Below are 10367 nucleotides of genomic sequence, written 5' to 3'. Positions count from 1 at the left end.
ATACCCTACACTCTATACCCTACACACTATACCCTACTTTCTACACTCTATACCCTACACTCTACACACTATACCATACACTCTACACTCTACACTCTATACCCTACACTCTATAACATACACTCTAAACCCTACACTCTATACCCTACACTCTAAACTTTATACCCTACACTCTATACCCTACACTCTATACCCTACACTCTATACCCTACACTCTACACTCTATACCCTACACTCTATACCCTACACTCTATACCCTACACTCTATATCCTACACTCTACACTCTATACCCTACACTGTATAACATACACTCTAAACCCTACACTCTATACCCTACACTCTACACTTTATACCCTACACTCTATACCCTACACTCTATACCCTACACTCTATACCCTACACTCTACACTCTATACCTTACACTCTATAACATACACTCTATACCCTACACTCTATACCTTACACTCTATACCCTACACTCTCCACTCTACACCCTACACTCTACACTCTATACCCTACACTCTATACCCTACACTCTACACTTTATACCCTACACTCTATACCATACACTCTATACCCTACACTCTATACCCTACACTCTACACTCTATACCCTACACTCTATACCCTACACTATATACTCTATACCCTACACTCTATACCCTACACTCTATACCCTACAATCTATACCCTACACTCTATACCCTACACTCTATACCCTACACTCTATATCCCAACACTCTATACCCTACACTCTATACCCTACACTCTACACTCTATACCCTACACTATACACTCTATACCCTATACTCTATACCACACAATCTACACTCTATACCCTACACTCTATACCCTACACTCTACACTCTATACCCTACACACTATACCCTACTTTCTACACTCTATACCCTACACTCTACACACTATACCATACACTCTATACCCTACACTCTATACCCTACACACTATACCCTACTTTCTACACTCTATACCCTACACTCTATACCCTACACTCTACACTCTATACCCTACACTCTATAACATACACTCTATACCCTACACTCTATACCTTACACTCTATACCCTACACTCTCCACTCTACACCCTACACTCTACACTGTATACCCTACTTTCTATACCCTACACTCTACACTTTATACCCTACACTCTATACCCTACACTCTATGCCCTACACTCTATACCCTACACTCTACACTCTATACCCTACACTCTATACCCTACACTATACTCTATACCCTACACTCTATACCCTACACTCTTTACCCTACAATCTATTCCCTACACTCTATACCCGACACTCTATACCCTACACTCTATATCCCAACACTCTATACCCTACACTCTATACCCTACACTCTACACTCTATACCCTACACTATACACTCTATACCCTACACTCTATACCATACAATCTACACTCTATACCCTACACTCTACACTCTATATCCTACACACTATACCCTACTTTCTACACTCTATACCCTACACTCTACACTCTATACCATACACTCTATACCCTACACTCTATACCCTACACGCTATACCCTACACTATATACCCTACACTCTATACCCTACACTCTACACTCTATATCCTACACTCTACACTCTATACCCTACACTCTATAACATACACTCTAAACCCTACACTTTATACCCTACACTCTACACTTTATACCCTACACTCTATACCCTACACTCTATACTCTACACTCTATACCCTACACTCTACACTCTATACCCTACACTCTATACCCTACACTCTACACTCTATACCCTACACTCTATAACATACACTCTATACCCTACACTCTATACCTTACACTCTATACCCTACACTCTACACTCTACACCCTACACTCTACACTCTATACCCTACACTCTATACCGTACACTCTATACCCTACACTCTATACCCTACACTCTACAATTTATACCCTACACTCTATACCCTACACTCTATACCCTACACTCTATACCCTACACTCTATACCCTACACTATATACTCTATACCCTACACTCTATACCCTACAATCTATACCCTACACTCTATACCCTACACTCTATACCCTACACTCTGTATCCCAACACTCTATACCCTACACTCTATACCCTACACTCTACACTCTATACCCTACACTATACACTCTATACCCTACACTCTACACTCTATACCCTACACACTATACCCTACTTTCTACACTCTATACACTACACTCTACACTCTATACCATACACTCTATACCCTACACTCTATACCCTACACACTATACCCTACTTTCTACACTCTATACCCTACACTCTATACCCTACACTCTATAACATACACTCTATACCCTACACTCTATACCTTACACTCTATACCCTACACTCTCCACTCTACACCCTACACTCTACACTCTATACCCTACTTTCTATACCCTACACTCTACACTTTATACCCTACACTCTATACCCTACACTCTATACCCTACACTCTATACCCTACACTCTACACTCTATACCCTACACTCTACACCCTACACTATACTCTATACCCTACACTCTATACCCTACACTCTTTACCCTACAATCTATACCCTACACTCTATACCCGACAATCTATACCCTACACTCTATATCCCAACACTCTATACCCTACACTCTATACCCTACACTCTACACTCTATACACAACACTATACACTCTAAACCCTACACTCTATACCCTACACTCTACACTTTATACCCTACACTCTATACCCTACACTCTATACCCTACACTCTACACTCTATACCCTACACTCTATACCCTACACTCTATACCCTACACTCTACACTCTATATCCTACACTCTACACTCTATACCCTACACTGTATAACATACACTCTAAACCCTACACTCTATACCCTACACTCTACACTTTATACCCTACACTCTATACCCTACACTCTATACCCTACACTCTATACCCTACACTCTACACTCTATACCTTACACTCTATAACATACACTCTATACCCTACACTCTATACCTTACACTCTATATTCTACACTCTCCACTCTACACCCTACACTCTACACTCTATACCCTACACTCTATACCCTACACTCTACACTTTATACCCTACACTCTATACCATACACTCTATACCCTACACTCTATACCCTACACTCTACACTCTATACCCTACACTCTATACCCTACACTATATACTCTATACCCTACACTCTATACCCTACACTCTATACCCTACAATCTATACCCTACACTCTATACCCTACACTCTATATCCCAACACTCTATACCCTACACTCTATACCCTACACTCTACACTCTATACCCTACACTATACACTCTATACCCTACACTCTATACCACACAATCTACACTCTATACCCTACACTCTATACCCTACACTCTACACTCTATACCCTACACACTATACCCTACTTTCTACACTCTATACCCTACACTCTACACACTATACCATACACTCTATACCCTACACTCTATACCCTACACACTATACCCTACTTTCTACACTCTATACCCTACACTCTATACCCTACACTCTACACTCTATACCCTACACTCTATAACATACACTCTATACCCTACACTCTATACCTTACACTCTATACCCTACACTCTCCACTCTACACCCTACACTCTACACTGTATACCCTACTTTCTATACCCTACACTCTACACTTTATACCCTACACTCTATACCCTACACTCTATGCCCTACACTCTATACCCTACACTCTACACTCTATACCCTACACTCTATACCCTACACTATACTCTATACCCTACACTCTATACCCTACACTCTTTACCCTACAATCTATTCCCTACACTCTATACCTGACACTCTATACCCTACACTCTATATCCCAACACTCTATACCCTACACTCTATACCCTACACTCTACACTCTATACCCTACACTATACACTCTATACCCTACACTCTATACCATACAATCTACACTCTATACCCTACACTCTACACTCTATACCCTACACACTATACCCTACTTTCTACACTCTATACCCTACACTCTACACTCTATACCATACACTCTATACCCTACACTCTATACCCTACACGCTATACCCTACACTATATACCCTACACTCTATACCCTACACTCTACACTCTATATCCTACACTCTACACTCTATACCCTACACTCTATAACATACACTCTAAACCCTACACTTTATACCCTACACTCTACACCCTACACTCTATACCCTACACTCTATACCCTACACTCTATACCCTACACTCTACACTCTATACCCTACACTCTATACCCTACACTCTACACTCTATACCCTACACTCTATAACATACACTCTATACCCTACACTCTATACCTTACACTCTATACCCTACACTCTACACTCTACACCCTACACTCTACACTCTATACCCTACATTCTATACCGTACACTCTATACCCTACACTCTATACCCTACACTCTACAATTTATACCCTACACTCTATACCCTACACTCTATACCCTACACTCTATACCCTACACTCTATACCCTACACTATATACTCTATACCCTACACTCTATACCCTACAATCTATACCCTACACTCTATACCCTACACTCTATACCCTACACTCTGTATCCCAACACTCTATACCCTACACTCTATACCCTACACTCTACACTCTATACCCTACACTATACACTCTATACCCTACACTCTACACTCTATACCCTACACACTATACCCTACTTTCTACACTCTATACCCTACACTCTACACTCTATACCATACACTCTATACCCTACACTCTATACCCTACACACTATACCCTACTTTCTACACTCTATACCCTACACTCTATACCCTACACTCTACACTCTATACCCTACACTCTATAACATACACTCTATACCCTACACTCTATACCTTACACTCTATACCCTACACTCTCCACTCTACACCCTACACTCTACACTCTATTCCCCTACTTTCTATACCCTACACTCTACACTTTATACCCTACACTCTATACCCTACACTCTATACCCTACACTCTATACCCTACACTCTACACTCTATACCCTACACTCTATACCCTACACTATACTCTATACCCTACACTCTATACCCTACACTCTTTACCCTACAAACTATACCCTACACTCTATACCCGACAATCTATACCCTACACTCTATATCCCAACACTCTATACCCTACACTCTATACCCTACACTCTACACTCTATACACAACACTATACACTCTATACCCTACACTCTATACCATACAATCTACACTCTATACCCTACACTCTACACTCTATATCCTACACACTATACCCTACTTTCTACACTCTATACCCTACACTCTACACTCTATACCATACACTCTATACCCTACACTCTATACCCTACACGCTATACCCTACACTATATACCCTACACTCTATACCCTACACTCTACACTCTATATCCTACACTCTACACTATATACCCTACACTCTATACCGTACACTCTATACCCTACACTCTACAATTTATACCCTACACTCTATACCCTACACTCTATACCCTACACTCTATACCCTACACTCTATACCCTACACTATATACTCTATACCCTACACTCTATACCCTACAATCTATACCCTACACTCTATACCCTACACTCTATACCCTACACTCTGTATCCCAACACTCTATACCCTACACTCTATACCCTACACTCTACACTCTATACCCTACACTATACACTCTATACCCTACACTCTATACCATACAATCTACACTCTATACCCTACACTCTATACCCTACACTCTACACTCTATACCCTACACACTATACCCTACTTTCTACACTCTATACCCTACACTCTACACTCTATACCATACACTCTATACCCTACACTCTATACCCTACACGCTATACCCTACACTATATACCCTACACTCTATACCCTACACTCTACACTCTATATCCTACACTCTACACTCTATACCCTACACTCTATAACATACACTCTAAACCCTACACTCTATATCCTACACTCTACACTCTATACCCTACACTCTATAACATACACTCTAAACCCTACACTCTATACCCTACACTCTACACTTTATATTCTACACTCTACACTCTATACCGTACACACTATACCCTACTTTCTACACTCTATACCCTACACTCTACACACTATACCATACATTCTATACCCTACACTCTATACCCTACACACTATACCCTACTTTCTACACTCTATACCCTACACTCTATACCCTACACTCTACACTCTATACCCTACACTCTATAACATACACTCTATACCCTACACTCTATACCTTACACTCTATACCCTACACTCTCCACTCTACACCCTACACTCTACACTGTATACCCTACTTTCTATACCCTACACTCTACACTTTATACCCTACACTCTATACCCTACACTCTATGCCCTACACTCTATACCCTACACTCTACACTCTATACCCTACACTCTATACCCTACACTATACTCTATACCCTACACTCTATACCCTACACTCTTTACCCTACAATCTATTCCCTACACTCTATACCTGACACTCTATACCCTACACTCTATATCCCAACACTCTATACCCTACACTCTATACCCTACACTCTACACTCTATACCCTACACTATACACTCTATACCCTACACTCTATACCATACAATCTACACTCTATACCCTACACTCTACACTCTATACCCTACACACTATACCCTACTTTCTACACTCTATACCCTACACTCTACACTCTATACCATACACTCTATACCCTACACTCTATACCCTACACGCTATACCCTACACTATATACCCTACACTCTATACCCTACACTCTACACTCTATATCCTACACTCTACACTCTATACCCTACACTCTATAACATACACTCTAAACCCTACACTTTATACCCTACACTCTACACCCTACACTCTATACCCTACACTCTATACCCTACACTCTATACCCTACACTCTACACTCTATACCCTACACTCTATACCCTACACTCTACACTCTATACCCTACACTCTATAACATACACTCTATACCCTACACTCTATACCTTACACTCTATACCCTACACTCTACACTCTACACCCTACACTCTACACTCTATACCCTACATTCTATACCGTACACTCTATACCCTACACTCTATACCCTACACTCTACAATTTATACCCTACACTCTATACCCTACACTCTATACCCTACACTCTATACCCTACACTCTATACCCTACACTATATACTCTATACCCTACACTCTATACCCTACAATCTATACCCTACACTCTATACCCTACACTCTATACCCTACACTCTGTATCCCAACACTCTATACCCTACACTCTATACCCTACACTCTACACTCTATACCCTACACTATACACTCTATACCCTACACTCTACACTCTATACCCTACACACTATACCCTACTTTCTACACTCTATACCCTACACTCTACACTCTATACCATACACTCTATACCCTACACTCTATACCCTACACACTATACCCTACTTTCTACACTCTATACCCTACACTCTATACCCTACACTCTACACTCTATACCCTACGCTCTATAACATACACTCTATACCCTACACTCTATACCTTACACTCTATACCCTACACTCTCCACTCTACACCCTACACTCTACACTCTATACCCTACTTTCTATACCCTACACTCTACACTTTATACCCTACACTCTATACCCTACACTCTATACCCTACACTCTATACCCTACACTCTACACTCTATACCCTACACTCTATACCCTACACTATACTCTATACCCAACACTCTATACCCTACACTCTTTACCCTACAAACTATACCCTACACTCTATACCCGACAATCTATACCCTACACTCTATATCCCAACACTCTATACCCTACACTCTATACCATACAATCTACACTCTATACCCTACACTCTACACTCTATATCCTACACACTATACCCTACTTTCTACACTCTATACCCTACACTCTACACTCTATACCATACACTCTATACCCTACACTCTATACCCTACACGCTATACCCTACACTATATACCCTACACTCTATACCCTACACTCTACACTCTATATCCTACACTCTACACTATATACCCTACACTCTATACCGTACACTCTATACCCTACACTCTACAATTTATACCCTACACTCTATACCCTACACTCTATACCCTACACTCTATACCCTACACTCTATACCCTACACTATATACTCTATACCCTACACTCTATACCCTACAATCTATACCCTACACTCTATACCCTACACTCTATACCCTACACTCTGTATCCCAACACTCTATACCCTACACTCTATACCCTACACTCTACACTCTATACCCTACACTATACACTCTATACCCTACACTCTATACCATACAATCTACACTCTATACCCTACACTCTATACCCTACACTCTACACTCTATACCCTACACACTATACCCTACTTTCTACACTCTATACCCTACACTCTACACTCTATACCATACACTCTATACCCTACACTCTATACCCTACACGCTATACCCTACACTATATACCCTACACTCTATACCCTACACTCTACACTCTATATCCTACACTCTACACTCTATACCCTACACTCTATAACATACACTCTAAACCCTACACTCTATATCCTACACTCTACACTCTATACCCTACACTCTATAACATACACTCTAAACCCTACACTCTATACCCTACACTCTACACTTTATACCCTACAGTCTATACCCTACACTCCATACCCTACACTCTATACCCTACACTCTATACCCTACACTCTACACTCTATACCCTACACTCTATAACATACACTCTATACCCTACACTCTATACCTTACACTCTATACCCTACACTCTACACTCTACACCCTACCCTCTACACTCTATACCCTACACTCTATACCGTACACTCTATACCCTACACTCTATACCCTACACTCTACAATTTATACCCTACACTCTATACCCTACACTCTATACCCTACACTATATACTCTATACCCTACACTCTATACCATACAATCTATACCCTACACTCTATACCCTACACTCTATACCCTACACTCTATATCCCAACACTCTATACCCTACACTCTATACCCTACACTCTACACTCTATACCCTACACTATACACTCTATACCCTACACTCTATACCATACAATCTACACTCTATACCCTACACTCTATACCCTACACTCTACACTCTATGCCCTACACACTATACCCTACTTTCTACACTCTATACCCTACACTCTACACTCTATACCCTACACTCTATACCCTACAATCTATACCATACACTCTATACCATACACTCTATACCCTACACTCTATACCCTACACTCTACACTCTATATCCTACACTCTACACTCTATACCCTACACTCTATAACATACACTCTAAACCCTACACTCTATATCCTACACTCTACACTCTATACCCTACACTCTATAACATACACTCTAAACCCTACACTCTATACCCTACACTCTACACTTTATACCCTACACTCTATACCCTACACTCTATACCCTACACTTTATACCCTACACTCTATACCCTACACTCTACACTCTATACCCTACACTCTATAACATACACTCTATACCCTACACTCTATACCTTACACTCTATACCCTACACTCTACACTCTACACCCTACCCTCTACACTCTATACCCTACACTCTATACCGTACACTCTATACCCTACACTCTATACCCTACACTCTACAATTTATACCCTACACTCTATACCCTACACTCTATACCCTACACTATATACTCTATACCCTACACTCTATACCCTACAATCTATACCCTACACTCTATACCCTACACTCTATACCCTACACTCTATATCCCAACACTCTATACCCTACACTCTATACCCTACACTCTACACTCTATACCCTACACTATACACTCTATACCCTACACTCTATACCATACAATCTACACTCTATACCCTACACTCTATACCCTACACTCTACACTCTATGCCCTACACAATATACCCTACTTTCTACACTCTATACCCTACACTCTACACTCTATACCCTACACTCTATACCCTACAATCTATACCATACACTCTATACCATACACTCTATACCCTACACTCTAAACCCTACACTCTACACTCTATACCCTACACTCTATACCCTACACTCTATACCCTGCAATCTATACCATACACTCTATACCCTACACTCTATATCATACACTCTATACCCTACACTCTACACTCTATACCCCACA

Source organism: Ranitomeya imitator, unplaced genomic scaffold (assembly GCF_032444005.1).
Source record: "Ranitomeya imitator isolate aRanImi1 unplaced genomic scaffold, aRanImi1.pri SCAFFOLD_141, whole genome shotgun sequence".
Lineage (NCBI taxonomy): Eukaryota > Metazoa > Chordata > Amphibia > Anura > Dendrobatidae > Ranitomeya > Ranitomeya imitator.
Note: the sequence above shows the minus strand (reverse complement) of the source record.